Source organism: Ascaphus truei, chromosome 2, assembly GCF_040206685.1.
Source record: "Ascaphus truei isolate aAscTru1 chromosome 2, aAscTru1.hap1, whole genome shotgun sequence".
In the NCBI taxonomy this organism is placed as follows: Eukaryota; Metazoa; Chordata; class Amphibia; order Anura; family Ascaphidae; genus Ascaphus; species Ascaphus truei.
Genome location: NC_134484.1, coordinates 290,881,090 through 290,897,985, shown reverse-complemented (window position 1 = coordinate 290,897,985; position 16,896 = coordinate 290,881,090).

The following is a 16,896-nucleotide window of genomic DNA, read 5'->3' as shown; positions in this document are numbered from 1 at the left end:
TATTATAACGGAGAGCCCTCTCAGCCATTACCAGTGCCCTACGTGATAACGGGATCCGTTACCATTGGCTCTTTCCCTTTGGGCTAATGGTGCTCAGAAACGGTGTGGCTTTCACCCTAAAACACCTGGAGGGGGGCGCAGAGTTTCTAAAAAAAATTGGGCTTACCGGTTTCTCCCCTGAGTCCTGAACAGCGGGGGCCCCGTGGAGGCTCCTGCACCGGAGGCTTCCTGGCAGCGTGTGGAGCCGTCAGGGAGCAAGCACAAAGACTAAAAGTTTCCTCGTAGCTGAACGTACCCAAGCCAGAATTTAAAGGAGCCTTCCCCGGTTCACAACGCAGTTGGTGGAGATAAATGGAGGACTGATACCCTCTAGTGGCGGGAAGAGCATGGTGCGGCCATTTTCCTTACATCTGGGGAAGAAGGCTGGGGCAGTGACCTCCTGGTGGCGGGAACTGAAATCACGGCCATCTTACTCGAGTCAATGGGAATCCGGGCTGAGGGAGACCCCTGGTGGCGGAAGGCGGCATAGCGGCAAAGGAGTACCTTGGGGACAGAATGGCTGAGGGAGTCCCCTGGAGGCAGGAGATTGGAGCGGTTCAGCGTGCTGAGCGGGAGGACGTCATTCAGCGTTGGACTCAGAGCGGAACAGGAAGCCAGAGGACAGAAGGAGAAGGAGACAGTCCAAAGCTGGAGGAAGAGCTGCAAGCCCACCAAAAGCCTTACATAAGTTGCTTTCACCAGTGGGGGGGGGGCGGGAGTGAGATGAGAAAGATGAGTGAGGGAGCGGTCTACGGAGGGGTCAAGCCTGGAGAAGGGGGGAGACGGAGAGGAGGAAGAGATAAGGGGGGGGAGGGAGAGAGGGGGGGATGAAACGGATGGGAGGGGGAACATGGAGGAAGGAGGAGTGAGTAAGTGGAAGAGGGGAAGAGAGGAATGAAGAGCAGGGGGGAGGGAGAGATTGATGGGGGGTCTGACGAGGTAGGGATTGACAGGGGAGAGGGAGAACGAGAGGAAGAGGGAAGAGGGGGAGTGGTAAAGAGGATCCCAAGTAGTGGAGTAGACGACCTAAAGAGGAAAGATCATATTAGCAAAATTGAGAACGCTACTTACCTTTGAGGGGGTAAGAGAATAGAGGGGTGGTTGACATAGCCCAGAGGACAGGAGGGACATAAGGATAAGACCTGTGGGAGGACAAGATTGGAGGTGTGTCCCCATCCTGGTGTAGCGCAGCACAATTAACATGTCTCTCCAATCCCTACAGCCGAGATCTACTGGAAAGTTGAGAAGGGGTCTGGGGGCTGAACTGCTGAGAGGAGCGGTCGTCAAGAGGGCTTTCGCCACGTTTCACCGCTGCTCCGGGGCCAGCGACTAAAAGCACAGCGGGTCCAGACCAAGCGGAGCCTCTGTTACAGCACAAAAGAGACCGGTAGCAAGTGTCGGGATAGGAAGGAGGGAGGGGGGGGGAGCGACATGAATAAAAGATTTCAGAATGGGGGCTAGCAGGGATGAGGGCCAGGGACTCCACACAAATTAGACTCTCGGTTTAAGCTATATGAAGTAATACTGACTTGGAGGAGCTGTCCCCCCCATGAGATGGACCGCTGGAGGGAGGGAAGAGGGGCCGCACAAAGTGAACTCTGCCGCAACAAAGAAACTTACACCTCACATGCCGGGGGAAGGCACACAGTTGGCTGGAGATGACAACAAAGGCTTATTCAGTTTCACTGTTTATAGTTTCAGTATTATACCCATACTGATGTGAATGGGTACACAATTTACCTAAAAGTTAAAATCTGTTTTGATGAATGTTTTAGAATGTGCCGGTCTCGGGACCACCTGGGCCGGCTGCCTGCGACTCGAGCTGTGCAGGAGTGGGTTATACCATCATGCACAGACAAGTCCCTCGGGCACCCAGCCACGGGAAGTGGTTGGGTGTAGGGAAGCCCCTTTTGGGCATTCCAGGGCGCAAGGTTAGCCCGTGGGCCAAGGGACCGTCGCTGACCAGCGTCAGCTTTGGCCCCTCAGTTGTTTTGTTCCCTCCTTTCCTTCCTTTCCCCTCCATCCCCTCCCCATGCGGTGCGGGCTCAGGAACTAACGGTCATAATGGAGCCAATGGGTTCATGGGTCCTAGGGGCCTACATTAGAATTAGCAATTGCAGCTGTACACACCACCCCGACACCCAATGTCGTTGCTATTGTCTCCTACAACACTAAAGGTTTAAACAGCCCGGGCAAACGCCAAATAGCAATAGCAGATTACAAACGCAAGCAGGCTGACGTAGTGTTTCTCCAGGAGACGCACTTTAGCAGCAAAAGTGCCCCCAAATATTGGGATAAGAGCTTTAAAAGGTTTTATCTTTCCTCGGCAAGGACTGAAAAGAAAAGAGGAGTGGCGATCCTGCTGCACAACAATATCCCCTTTATAGAGGAGGTGGTTAAGAGAGATAGAGATGGTAGGTTTCTAGTTATAGTAGGCACAATCCAAGCTCAGCCTATAACATTGGCTACGATTTATGCTCCGTGCGAGCAGGACCCCTCCTTCATTAAGAAGTTGTTCGAAACATTGAGATCAGTTGCTAAAAGAGCTATAATTGTGGCGGGAGATCTCAATGTGGCGATTAACCCGGGAATGGACAGGTCAGGCCCCCACAAGCCTAACAAGAGAAAATACATAGAGGCCTTACAGAAGGGACTCCGGGATAGTCACCTAGTAGACATTTGGAGGGAGATGCACCCACTAGAAAGGGACTACACATTCTTTTCTCACCCCCATTCCTCCTATAGCAGAATCGATTACTTCTTTGTCTCTAGCAGACCGGTCCCGCAGATCCCCCATACAGGGATCCATGATATTTCATGGTCGGATCATGCACCCATAGAGCTACGGTGCAATCAAAAATTCCTGACCAGGCCGGGAGCAAATTGGAAACTGAACGAGCCTTTACTGAAGGTTCCAGGGACTGAACAGGTAATTGGCGAGGAAATAGATCAATTCTTTCAAATTAATACTGGCAGTGTACAGTCCCATCTAGGTCTGTGGGAAGCGCATAAAGCAACCTTGAGAGGGACCCTAATTAAACTAGCAGCTAAACGGAAAAGGGAGAGAAACGCGAAAATCATATCCCTCCAAACAAAGCTTAGAGACTTACTACTCAAGCATAAAAGGGATCAGGGTCCAGCTATACTTAAGGAAATCCAAGACACTAGAATTGAGCTTAACTTAGTCTTGACCTCCCAGGCAGATAACACGCTGAGTTGGTCCAAGAGGCTTTTCTATGATAAGTCAAACAAACCAGATACCTTACTTGCTAACAAATTGAGGAATAGACACCCTAATTATAGTATCTGGGAGCTTCGGCTAAAATCAGGAGCCAAAACAGCCAACCCAAAACTTATAGTGGAGGAATTCAGGAGCTTTTATGAGGATATTTATAATGGGGAAAAAGTGGCACATAATGGTAAAACCAAAAGAGTCATGAAGGAATTCCTGAAGGGCTCACACCTACCGAGATTGAGTGGTTCGGAGAGGGAGGTTTTAGGGGCAGACTTTACTATAGAGGAACTTACCCAGGTTATTCAGAACCTCAAACCCGCGAAAGCACCAGGACCTGATGGGTTCTCCAACCTTTATTATAAAAAGTACATTGAGCTCCTGGGGCCTCACCTCCTCAGAATGTTCAATGCAGTGCTAGAGGGGGAGGCGTTCCCGGAACAGATGCTCCAAGCGTCCATCTCAGTAATCTATAAGCCTGGGAAAGACCCATTAGACTGTTCAAGCTACAGGCCCATTTCGCTCATTAACACCGATATCAAAATTTATGCTAAATTATTGGCCAATAGATTAAGTCATATCCTGCCCAGACTCATAGATCCAGATCAAGTTGGGTTCATTATGGGTCGACAAGCCACAGATAACACACGACGGATTATTGATCTGATAGATATGAAAAAGCCTTCGACAGGATTGACTGGCCGTACTTGAGGGCCACGCTTGGAATGTTTGGGCTAGGGGCTCGGGTGATCAATGCTATCCTGTCACTGTACCAAGGGCCGGCAGCAAAAGTAGTCCACCAGGGATTCCCGTCGGACCTCTTCAAAATCAGAAGTGGCACTAGACAGGGGTGCCCGTTATCCCCCCTACTTTTCGCAATGTGCATAGAACCCCTGGCGGCCCAAATCAGAAATAATCCCGACATACGAGGAGTTGAAGCAGGCTCGCAGACGCATAAGATAGCGCTTTACGCGGATGACGTCTTGCTAACAATCTCAAGGCCGCTTACATCCCTACCGAACCTATTCAATTTGTTAGGGAAATTCCATGACATATCAGGCTTTAAGATCAACCAATCTAAGTCTGAAGCCCTGAATATAAGCCTCCCGAAAGAGACAAAAAATTGATACAGATCAATTTCAACTTTAATTGGCCAAAACACGGGGTGATGTACCTGGGGGTAGTCATCCCCAAAGAGTACAAAAGTATTTACCAAGCAAATTTCCCCAGACTGATCCGAGATCTAAAGGAAGAGCTCAGAAAATGGGCATCATTTAAAATATCCTGGATAGGTCGGATTCATAGCATAAAGATGAATCTCCTCCCACGCATTCTGTATCTGTTTCAGACGCTACCGGTGCCACTTAGACTGACGGACATACTCTCACTTCAGTCTGCTATTTCTAAATTCATTTGGGAGGGGAAAAAGCCGAGAGTAAAGGGTATGATTCTTAAAAAAACAACATTTGAGGGGGGCCTGGCGGTACCTTGTTTGATATCTTATTACAAAGCGGCACAATTAAGCCAAATTTCCCAATGGCACACAAACCCGGATTCGAAAAGATGGGTAGCATTGGAAAGTAAAGATTGCTCCCCAATAGAGTTGAAAAGCATGATCTGTTTACCCAAAACAGCCTTGAAGCTGATGAAACAGCCGCTGGCATCTGTGGCGAACTCACTAGCTATTTGGGAGGCCAACAAATTTAGGTGCACTCTGACAACAAGAGGATCTCTGATGACCCCGCTATGGGGCAACCCAGACTTTGCTCCAGGCCTGTACAGAAAGGAATTTCCAATTTGGAAACAATTGGGCATACATAGGCTTCGAGATTTAGAGAGGGGAAAAAGATATTAAGCCCTTTGCGCAAATTCGAGAGGAATCAAACATCCCCCCCTCGGAGATATTTAGATTTCTCCAATTGCGAGCATTCTATATAAATGTTACCCCTCGTCCCCCACTAACCAGGTTTGAAAAGCTCTGTCTAGTTGAGACGGATACCAGGGGACTCATATCGCTGTTGTACAAAGAAGTGATCGGTTCAGGGGTTAAGGTCGACCACAAACTGAGGTACATGGACCAGTGGGAGAAAGATTTGGGTGAAGTACTAGAGGCAGAGGACTGGGCTAAGATAATTATGGCTTCAGCTAAGAGCTCTATTTGCACGACATTAAGGGAAAACGCATATAAAGTCTTAATGCGCTGGTATCAAACTCCCATGAAATTATCTAAATTTGTTCCAGGGTACTCTCCACTGTGCCTTAGACAGTGCGGAGCAACAGCTGACCTGTTACACATGCTGTGGTCCTGCCCGAGGATTAGAGCGCTTTGGCGAAAAATTAGAGATTGGCTTGAGAGGATCTTTATCCTTAAAATACCCTTGGATCCGTGGCGGTTCCTGTTAAATAGACCGGCACCGGGGTGGACTAAAGCAAGTAATAAACTCGTTGCCTATTTCGCAACAGCAACTCGGTGCGAGATCGCAGCATTGTGGAAACAACCCGACATTCCTCCAATTGCCAAGATTCGGAATAGAATTTGGTTCGTATGCCAGATGGAGAAGTTAACAAGTTTGGTTAATGACACTGGCGAAATTTATCTAAAAACCTGGACGCCTTGGTTGGCCCAGACGGACATCCCGGGAGTCGAAAGAGATACCATCCTGCTTTGATAGTAGTAGATGCGTTTTCCCTTGATAAATGCCTAGAGTTGGAGACACTAGGGACAAACAGTGACAAGAGCACTCTTGACAAGGATATTGAGAGGTAACCTAGACCCCCGATCAGGCAAGAGCACCCAGAGGTGATCAGGAACTGGGATCTTTCAAACAAGCAGCTCCCCAGATACTACTAGAACAGCTGGAAGCGAGCCCCGCACTTCACCCCCCCTTACATTACATTATACCTAAAAAGACAATAAAAGATTGTATCTGAAAAAAGGGCGGAACAAGGGAACAAATAAGTATCATATATAAAACTTAGTTCCTCAATAATAAAATGAGACCTGTGATGTAGTCAATATATAAACAGTCAAAACACGGTCAAGGGGTACTTATTCACAGTGCAGTATCCAAGTGTTCTCATATGAATGCTGCAATGTCTAAATCGACATTAAGACCAGTCGGTGATAAAGTCTTTAGGTGGTAAATCCAGAACGTCTCCCTTTGTCGGAGACGCCTCAGTCTGTCACCCCCCTCCAATTCTCAGTGACCAACTCTAGTCCTCTATAGAGTAATCCTGATGGGTCCCCCCCATGTTTTTGAATAAAGTGTAAGGGCACACTATGAGTGGTCAGGCCTCTCCTTATGTTGCCTACGTGCTCCAGTATGCAGACCCTAAGACTTCTTGAGGTCCGGCCAACATACTGGAGTCCGCATGGGCACTCAAGCAAGTATACCACAAATGTTGTTCTACAATTTATGAGTTGTTTAGTTTTAAAGGTTTCCTTGGTCACATTTGAACAAAAATGTAGTTTATCTGTCAATGCGTGTTTACATGCTTTACATTCGAAACATTTGAAAAAGCCTACTGGTTTTGGTAGCCAGTTCTTATTTTGGCTTTTTGTTTCTTTCCTGTAAACACTTGGCACTAACTTATTTTTTAATATTCTCAGCTTTTTTAAAAATAACGCATGGTGCCTCTGGAAGATGGTCTCTCAATACCGGATCTTTACACAAAACATGCCAGTGTTTTTTTTAAATATTGCTAATCTTATGAGCTTCAGTATTGTATTTCGTTATAAAAGGCACCACATAACTCGCATTGTCCTGTTTTTGTTTAGGCACCATTACTTGTTCCTTGCTTAGCTGTAGTGCTTTAGAATGTGCTCTTTCAATCACGTCTGATTTGTAGTGCCTTTCCTCAAATCTCATTTTTAGAATACCAGCCTGTTCTTTGAAAACTTCCAGCTCTGTGCAGTTGCGCCTGATCCGTGTAAATTGTCCATATGGTATGTTGTTTAACCATCTATGGTGGTGGCAACTGTTATTTAGCAGAAAGTTGTTGGCATCAACCTCCTTGAAGTAAGTTTTTGTTCTTATGATATTGTTTTCAACATAAATAGTTAGATCAAGGAAGTCGATGCTCTCAGTGCTCATCTCCGATGTGAAGCTTAAATTTACACTGTTCTCATTGATATAGTTTAAAAAGAGGTTTAGGTCCTCTTTGTTCCCTTGCCAGATGATGAGCACATCATCGATGTACCTCCTCCATAGAACCAGGTTTGCTCCATATGGGTTACCAGACCAAATATTAGTCTCCTCCCAGTGAGCCATAAAGGTGTTCGCATAGCTAGGAGCAAACCTGGTCCCCATTGCTGTCCCGCACCTCTGCAGAAACATGGACCCATCAAACCAAAAAAGATTATGTGTTAAGATGAACTTTATTCCATCTAACAGGAAACGCTTTTGTTCCTGTGGGATTGAAGGATCATTCTCTAGCGCAAAGGCTACTGCTGCACAACCATACTCATGCTTTATTGACGTATATAATGACGTAACGTCACAAGTTGCCATTATATAATTCTCTTGCCACTGTACTGTGGAAAGAGTATTCAAAACCTGCAGTGTGTCCTTTAAGTACGATTTGGCACTAATGGCGTATTTTTGTAGATATATGTCCACATACTCTGAAAAGTTTTGAGTTAGAGACCCAATACTCGAGATAATGGGCCTCCCCGGTGGGTTTAAGCGTTTTTTGTGAATCTTAGGCAGGAAGTAGAACAACGGTTTTACTGGTTCCAATTTTAACAGATAGGTGAACTCTTTTTCTCCCAAGATCCCTATATTCCTTGCCTCACTCAGAATCAATTTTAGCTCCTTTTGATAAGCTTTTGAGGGGTCCTTTTTGAGTCTCTCATATTTTGTTACATCGCCAAGAATACGTTGAGACTCTAGGAGGTAATAACTAGTGTCCATTACTACAAACCCCCCCCCCCCCCCCCTTTGTCTGCTGGTTTTATTGTGATGCTGCTATCTTCACCCAGGGTTTTTAGTGCTTGTTTTTCTTCTTTGGTCAAGTTTTCTCGATGCTTACTCCCCTTTATAGCTAATTTCTCAAGGTCGTTCATAATAAGTCTATTAAAAACTTCCAAATATTGGCCTTTGCAATGACTAAGGTAAAAATTGGATTTGTTTTTCAAATTTGAGTGTACAAACATATCTTCTGTGGTCGAGTCAGTCTCTATCCTGTTTGTTGTTTGTATAGGGTGCTCTCTACTGTGTTCCATTGTGTTCTTATTGAGGAAAAAACGTTTAATTGTCAATTGGCGCAGATATTTCTGCGCATCTATGAAGAGATCAAAGCCACTCGGGCCCCGTGAGGGTGCAAAATTTAGTCCCTTAGCCAATACTTTCGTCTGTACTTCGTCTAGTGTTTTTGAGCTTTGTAACAGGGGACTTATCCCTGTTCACAAAGGTGCCTCTAATCCAGCAGTGTGGTGGTTAACTGCTGGTAGCAAATTAACTAGCACCACCTGACTGAGTACAGGTAGTAGAAAAAGCCTGCCTTTGAGACAGGAAGTCTCTCCTCCTTTGCTCACGTGTGAGCTGACCTATGGAGACAGAGCAGAGGTTCTTGAGTCACAGGAGAGACTGACCAAAAGAAACCCAGATCTCTGGAGCTGACCGGTCTTAAGCCCTGCACCGCAGAGCTGATTTTCAAGACACAGGGAAAACTTCTAAACCTGTATGCTGACCAAACCTGGAGACAAGTGAACTGAAGCAGGGACAGTGAAGATTTTCCCTCCAAGAAACAGATAAGACTTTCAGTATTAAGAGACTGCTTATATCTGCTTATTTTCATGTTATGTGTTTGGGCTGGGAGAAGCTTAACTAATGGAGATGTGAACTGATTGCAAGGATTTCACTAGAAATACTCCCAAGTGATTAGAAGCTTTGTTCCCCCCCCTTGTTTGGATGAATTTCCTGATGAAAAGGAAAAGGCACAATAAAGCCTTATTATAATTTCACATTATAAACGACTCCAAGTGTGTACCTCTGTAAACGTTCGTCCACATATGGTCGTCAGAAGTGGGACAAGAGGTGTCTTTGTAGTTAAAAAGGACCGGAGTTTTTATGTGAATTTTTTGTTATGCTTTTTTGCCTACAAACAGTCTAAACAACTTGGGGGGAAAAAAAAAACCTCTCATGCAGCAGAGGCAGAGTTAAAGGTGTACACAAAACTGAAACTTACACTGCATTGAAACTTACAAAACCACAGATGGACTCTTTGCCCCAATCCCAAGATGAGAGAGACTGCTGAAACAGCTAAAACTTTATTTGCCTATCACAAAGCGTAATATGGTCATTGAAATAGGGGTTTTGCCTTCCAGCCATAGTCAGGGTTCAAGAAGTGAGTCAGCCCTTAAAGGGATAGGTGTTTGTTGTTTTTAAAAGTTTCGCTGAAGCAGTGAATACAGATGGTGACCCATGAGTGGTACTGATTTTGCAAATAAAGGTTGCCACACCGCATAGGGCTACCAGCTGTGAATGGAGTATATGCAGAAAAGTGTGAAAATTGATACAAAGACTGTGCTGAAGCAGGGGTATTTTTAGCAAACAACTGCTGAGTGTAAAATTGCCCTATAAAGGAAAGGTATTTCAAAGCCAATTGCTGAGTGTTGAGTCACCCTGCCGGGAATTAAAGAAATAGTCCACTGCAAAGAAGGTTTTTCTGCAAGTAAAAATCTGACTATATACTGTATATCTTGGGAGAAAACAGATACCCAAAGGTGAGACTGAAAATTACTGAACTCAGGCAGAAAACCAAATTCTGTTGCTGAAGAAGGGATTGCACCTAGAAAATAAATGGTGTACAGCAAATAGAATTTTTTTTTACCTAGCAACTGCACATTTTGTATACCTGATAAAAGAAAATGCATGCACAGCACTGCTGATATTGAAAAAAAAAAATTACCCAAGAAAGAAAAGTCTACGGAGATGCCTGTGAGAGCTGAGACCTCTACACGCAGGATATGCCCACCTGTAGAACTACCACAATTGGGGGTTCTAGCAAATACAGTGGCAACAGCTGCAATAGCGCCTTCTGAGGTCAGGAAGAAAATGACACCTGATAGCCTAAAAATGGAGGACAAGATGCGGCGTTCCTGTAATGAACCCTACCCCACTGAAGAGTGGCCCTTCCAGTCCAATAAAGAGGAAGACATCTCTTACGGGGAACCCAAACCGAGTCACACCCACAAAACACCCCAAGAATGGTGGGGGTGCCGGAACTCGGCACGAACAGAAAAGACCGCTCCCTTTGATGACGAATATGATCAGCAGGAGACAGAGCGGGAGCAGTGGATCACCGAATATTTCTGTCAGCTAAAGCAGCTGCAAGAAAAGCCTGGCGTATATAATGAAACTGCTAAAACTTCATATGAAGATGAAGACCCCAGTATCCCTGAAAGGACGGTGTCATACAAATCAAAAAGGAAGAAAAAGAAAAGCGGTTCTTTACTTACCGTGGAAGTAACAGACACATCCGCAGATCCTGTGGAGAAAAAGGGGGACCGAGTTGCCCTGCAGCCTAGAGAAAATGGAGAATTCGTCCCACGGTTAACCGAATATCCAGAGGGCCCAAGGCAGAAGTCGTGTACCCCAAAGGAGTGTCTGTCCGGTGCCAACAGTGAGGAACCCTCAACCAACCATCCCAGGGAAGTGGAGCCGGAACCAGTGAGTGACGATCCCTTGACCAGCCCTGAAGACGCCCTGAAAATTGCCAGGCATGACTGTGATCTGCTCTGTGAAGAATTGGAAAGGGAAAAAAATAATAATGCTGAGCTACAGAAGACTGTGCTCGCAATTTACTCTGCGGCCAAGACTGAATTGGAGGATCTCAAGACTGAGCTAGATACTGCAAAGGCTTCTATTTCCGCCCTGGATGTAAAGCAGTGCCAGTCTGACAAAATGGTGGCTACGCTAAAGCGGAAGTATGAGGAGGCACTGAAGCAGATGACAGTCTTCCAGCAAGAGGTTCACACTCTGCGCATAGAGTTGAATGCTTCACGACAGGAGGTCAACAGTGGCCGGATAGAAGTGGACGTAGCTCAGAAAGAGGTTCAGACACTCCACAGAGCACTGGATGCCTCACATCATGAGACCAACAGCTGCCGCACAGACCTGGAAGTTTCCAGAAAGGAACTACACAGTCTCACTGAGGCGCTGGACATTTCAAGGAAAACTATCCTACATCTTAACTTAGATCTCAAAGTCTCTCATGAGGAGCTTCAGAACTTAAACCTGGAGATGGAAGTCTCACACCAGGAGACAGCCCGCCTCCAAGCAGATGTGCAAAAATGGAAGGTGGACTGCAAGGAAGCCCTGAATAGTACAGAGACTGAAAAAAGAGAAAATTTAAGATTAAAAAAAGAAAATTCTGAGTTGACAGAATACGTCAAGGGAAAGAATGAAGAGCTGCAGGCTCTTAAAGAAACAAATAAACTTTTGAAAGAGGAAATGTTTGAAGCAGAGCACCGACTGCAGAACCAACTGCAAGGTCTGCATACACACCTCCAGTATGCTGAGGAGAAGCAGCAAACGCTGCAGGAAGAAAAGCTGCAGGCTGCTAAAGAGGTACAATCGCTGCAGGAACATCTGAATACCTAGTACGTCCCCACAGAGCAGTATGAGGAGCTAAAGGCCACGCTGCATGTCTTCAGAGCATCATTGGAGGCGGAGCTTCGATACCAGGTGACTCTGTATGAGAGGGAGTGTGAGAAGGCTCAGAAACTGAAGGCTACCCTGAGCATCACCAAAGCAACGCTAAAAGCCAAGCTTCAAACCCAGGTGACGCGGCACAAAAGGGATCACAAGAAGGTCCAGAAACTGAAACAAGTAACTGTGGCCCAAGCAAAGAAGTTCATAGTGCTTCACACTGCCCTTACAATCTTTGGTGATTTTAACTCCCAGATATTTAATATGTTTTGGCTGCCAATTAAAATTGAAGACGCACTCAAAAAACAGGGATCTCTCGCGGATGAGATTACAGTCCTACAAGGACAAGTATTGACCCTGACTAAGCGTCAGTATCCCACAGCCTCAAAAACCCATGAAGACAAGGGTACAGTGAGAGCTGGGAACACCGCTCATCTGAAAAACAAGGTTGCAAAGTCTAAACCCCCTAAGCAAGCACTAGCAAAACCTTCAGCTGGCCACCAGGCAAAACAGAAAGGTATACGTGCAGAATCAAAATCAGAAGAATCCTTAGTGGATGAAGCTGAAAAGATGGGACATTCTCTGGAGGTGGAATTGCAACTCAATCCCAAAGAATCTGAACTGGCAACACCATGGAGTGGAAAGAGTGCAGAAGGACAGCTTCAAGAGCGGAAAACTCAAAGGGTTACTCTCAAACGCTCTGCAACTGTCGCCATACAATCTGCCTACAAAAAGAGGAGGGCCCGACGCAAGGGAAATCTCATGCCCGTGCACTCGGTAAAAAGACGGAACTTGGAAAAAGTTCTCCTCGAGCGACTGAGGAGTGCTGATCTCAAACACCTTCGGGAGGAGACAAAAATAAACTGGAGAAAGGGCTCCAATCCCAGCGGGACAGAGGGTTCTCTTCCTCCATCCACTCTCATTCAAGTCACAGAAAGATCTCGAATGAGAGTGGAAGGATGGGCTTTGGTCGTGGTAAGCCCGAGCTTCCCACAAACAGGGGAGGTATGTAACAGGGGACTTATCCCTGTTCACAAAGGTGCCTCTAATCCAGCAGTGTAGTGGTTAACTGCTGGTAGCAAATTAACTAGCACCACCTGACTGAGTACAGGTAGTAGAAAAAGCCTGCCTTTGAGACAGGAAGTCTCTCCTCCTTTGCTCACGTGTGAGCTGACCTGTGGAGACAGAGCAGAGGTTCTTGAGTCACAGGAGAGACTGACCAAGAGAAACCCAGATCTCTGGAGCTGACCGGTCTTAAGCTCTGCACCGCAGAGCTGATTTTCAAGACACAGGGAAAACTTCTAAACCTGTATGCTGACCAACCCTGGAGACAAGGGAGCTGAAGCAGGGACAGTGAAGATTTTCCCTCCAAGAAACAGATAAGACTTTCAGTATTAAGAGACTGCTTATATCTGCTTATTTTCATGTTATGTGTTTGGGCTGGGAGAAGCTTAACTAATGGAGATGTGAACTGATTGCAAGGATTTCACTAGAAATACTCCCAAGTGATTAGAAGCTTTGTTCCCCCCCCCCCTTGTTTGGATGAATTTCCTGATGAAAAGGAAAAGGCACAATAAAGCCTTATTATAATTTCACATTATAAACGACTCCAAGTGTGTACCTCTGTAAACGTCCGTCCACAAGCTTATATTAAAAACACCTTTTAATGGGCTGGTCTTTTGCTCCCTCCGTTTCCTTCCTCCCCTTTTCCCTCTCTGCCTCTTTTCTTTCCCTTCCCTTCTGATGTTCCTGACACCCCTGGGTCGTCCAGGCAGGAGAACTGATTCTTTATCTCTACTGGTGACCGGGGTACCTGGTCTAAAAAAGAGACCCCAGTCCTGTTTCGATCTGTCCGCTCCCAAATGGGGGTTCTTTGTGTGGCGTAATCAGTCCTCCTATCCCTGTATTCCCTCCTCTCTCTCCTGTCTTCATATCTCTCCCTAGATCTTTCCTCCCTGGATCGCCTTGGTGATCTGTCCCTCCTTGGTGAACGATCCCATCTTGGTGAACGATCCCGTCTATCTCTCCAATCATCCCTAGGATATGTAGAGTCCCTTGTGTGGTAGTGTTGGTCACCCCCTCGTCTACTAGGGTAATTGTGGTGTCTCCTCTCTGTCTCCCCTGCATAATCCCTATCATGTTTCACAAACCCCCCCCCCGGCTGGTAATTAGTGCTTGGAAATTTCTCTCTACACTTTTCCTTATAATGGTTTTGGGGTTTAAGCTCTTTTGTGTTAATGTTAGTTCTTCTCTCTTCTTCTATTTTCTTTGGGGGTGATGTATTTACAATCTTATTCGGGCTCTTCTTATTTTTTAGTGGGTTGAAGGATGTTTTCTTTTCTTTCCCTGCCGTGGAACTACTCCTATCTCTTTTATTCTGTTCTCGTGTTGTGGATTTATCCCACTTCCTCTGCTTCCCATCCCTGTAATCCTCCTCATCCCTTGTAAATTTTTTGTTCTTATTTATGAGGATGGTCCTCTCTAGGGTATCTAGTTCTATCGATAATTTTTTATTCAGAGTGTTAAAAGAGGGGCAATCCATGAGGGGCTCTAGGACAGGATTTATTTGGTTAATCTCCAGATCTAGGTTCTTCAGTGTTATGTCGTGGTGTGATATAAGCAGGTTCATTAGGTCTATGATGCATGTGTCTAATGTTTTTTCCCACATGCAAGCATATTCTATTTCTGTTAGTTCAAACGAGGATGGCTTATGCACTCTAAGGCCTCTGGGGATCCTCGAGACCCTCAGGTATTCCTCTGGATAAGATTTATCCAGTAAAATACGTACTTCCTTCTTCATTATTTTATCCAACTTCTCAAATTCCCACTTGACTATGTCTGAAGCATTAATTTCTTCCTTTACACTCAATTTACTCTCTATATCATTGCTCCTTAGTGCTCGTTTCTCGAACACACTCTGTGCAATGGTATCTATTTCGCTGTCTATGGGAGTACCAGGATTCTCCACTACCTCCATATCAGCCATTTTAACAACTCTAAAACTCAAAAGGTTGCCGCCACCGGTGAGGATAAAATAAAGGAACAAAACCAAGAAAAAACCAGGCGCTTACCTTGCGTTTCAGATAATAGTGCTTACAGTATGAGAATATAGCCAATAAAATTGGCTCTCTTTTAGGTACTTAGAGACAACCCTTAGATCCCTTCTGCTTCAATCCCAAAATAGGGATAATCCAGAGCCCTTATAGAAACGTAGAAAACAGAAAAATAGGGGGAGCATGGGATTAGGAAGATGCACAATATAAATGCAGACGATATATAACTGACAACGTCCTGATGTAATGGATAAGGGGCCAAGCTTATAGCATAATAATATACTTACACGGCCTTGTGTAAGCAATAATAAAATTGATATCTTTGGAGGATGGGTCCTCACTCTTCCAAATGCAAGTGTAGGAGAATCAATGAGGTATATGGAATATATTAATACATATACTCACACGGCCCAGTGTGAGTAGTAGTGGAGGATAGGTATCGTTGGGGTTAACTCAACCTGTCCAATTTAACAGACCGGACGTGGGGGATTGCCCTCAAGCAGGACCTCAACAGGAACTCACTTCCCAGTTGTTTGAAGTCAGGCAATTTCTTTCCCCGGTTCCGCAGTGAAGGGGAACAAGTGAGGCACGATCTCAGTATGGGTTAAAAAATAACATTTATTTAATTAAATACAGAAAAAGTGAACTCACATACACAATGGTGGACCCCTGGTCTTCCCACGTAGCCCAGTATCAAGCCTCAGCAGCAGGTTGTCCCGTCCCCGCATCCGGGATGCAGAAAGATGGCACTTCTCTTCTCTGCTGCCATTGCGGCTGTGAGAACTGGCTACGGAAGCCACCGTGGGACACAAACAGCTACCAAATCGAGCAACTCGTTTCGCCGAGTAATCAGCTTCCTCAGGCTCATAGAATGACGTGGGGAGGGTCGGGTCAGTTTATATAGACCCTCCTTTGTTGGATGCTGGGTATATATATGTGTACAACCCCCCTCCATCTGCATACATTCCCTGAAGAAGTAACCTAGTGTTACAAAAGGCGTTGGAAGGGTGTCTCTGCTCGTATTTCTGTACCCCTGTGTGTTCAGAACAAACTTTGTGCATTTTCCCCCTTATGTAAGTGCCAGTCTGTTTTTGCCTATTCCACATTTGCCACTACGTGCATTGTACTCCAAGTCGCTGTGAGCATCCAGCACGGCCCGCACGCTGTGTGTTCCAGCGGACGCCTCCCGGAAGTCGATGGTCGACTTGTGACGTCATCACCGGGCGCCCCACGAGAAGTAGAGGCAAGCGAGTGGCGTGCAAGCCGTGAGGACACTGACTGAGGCTGGTATATGCCGCTTTGAGCCTTGTGCTCCGGGACTTTCATCTTGGGATTGACCCATCTGCCACACTGAGACGGAGAACTCTGGATTTCACAAGTGTGGAGTGAATAGCAGACAAGACGCTTGCTGACCCACCACCTGCTGAGATCAAATGAAGAGTGTCGCCTCCGGTTGTCTCCTGGTGTGGTAAACCTATTAACCAACTGCTTGTTTATTTCATTTTGATGTACGCAGAACTATTTACTTTTAATCATAAAGTCACCTTTTAAACTTTACATCACTATGTGCGTTGTGCGCCCTGTTCTTTTGTTTTTTGTCTAGTTCCAGGGGTGTCGAGCCACCCCCAAGAAAGGCTGCAGACCCACATCTAGTGTTATCCTCACCTTTAAGGTCAACAATATTGTTTTTTATTTCACTGTGCACTATTCACAGGTTGTGTCTTACTAGGTATAAGCTGCGCACTATCACCTATTTTTTTACAACCCTTAGATCCCTTCTGCTTCAACCCCAAAATAGGGATAATCTGCTCTGCTGCAATTGCGGCTGTGAGAACTGGCTACGGAAGCCTCCGTGGACACAAACAACTACCAAATTGAGCAACGCGTTTCGCCGAGTAATCGGCTTCCTCAGGCTCAT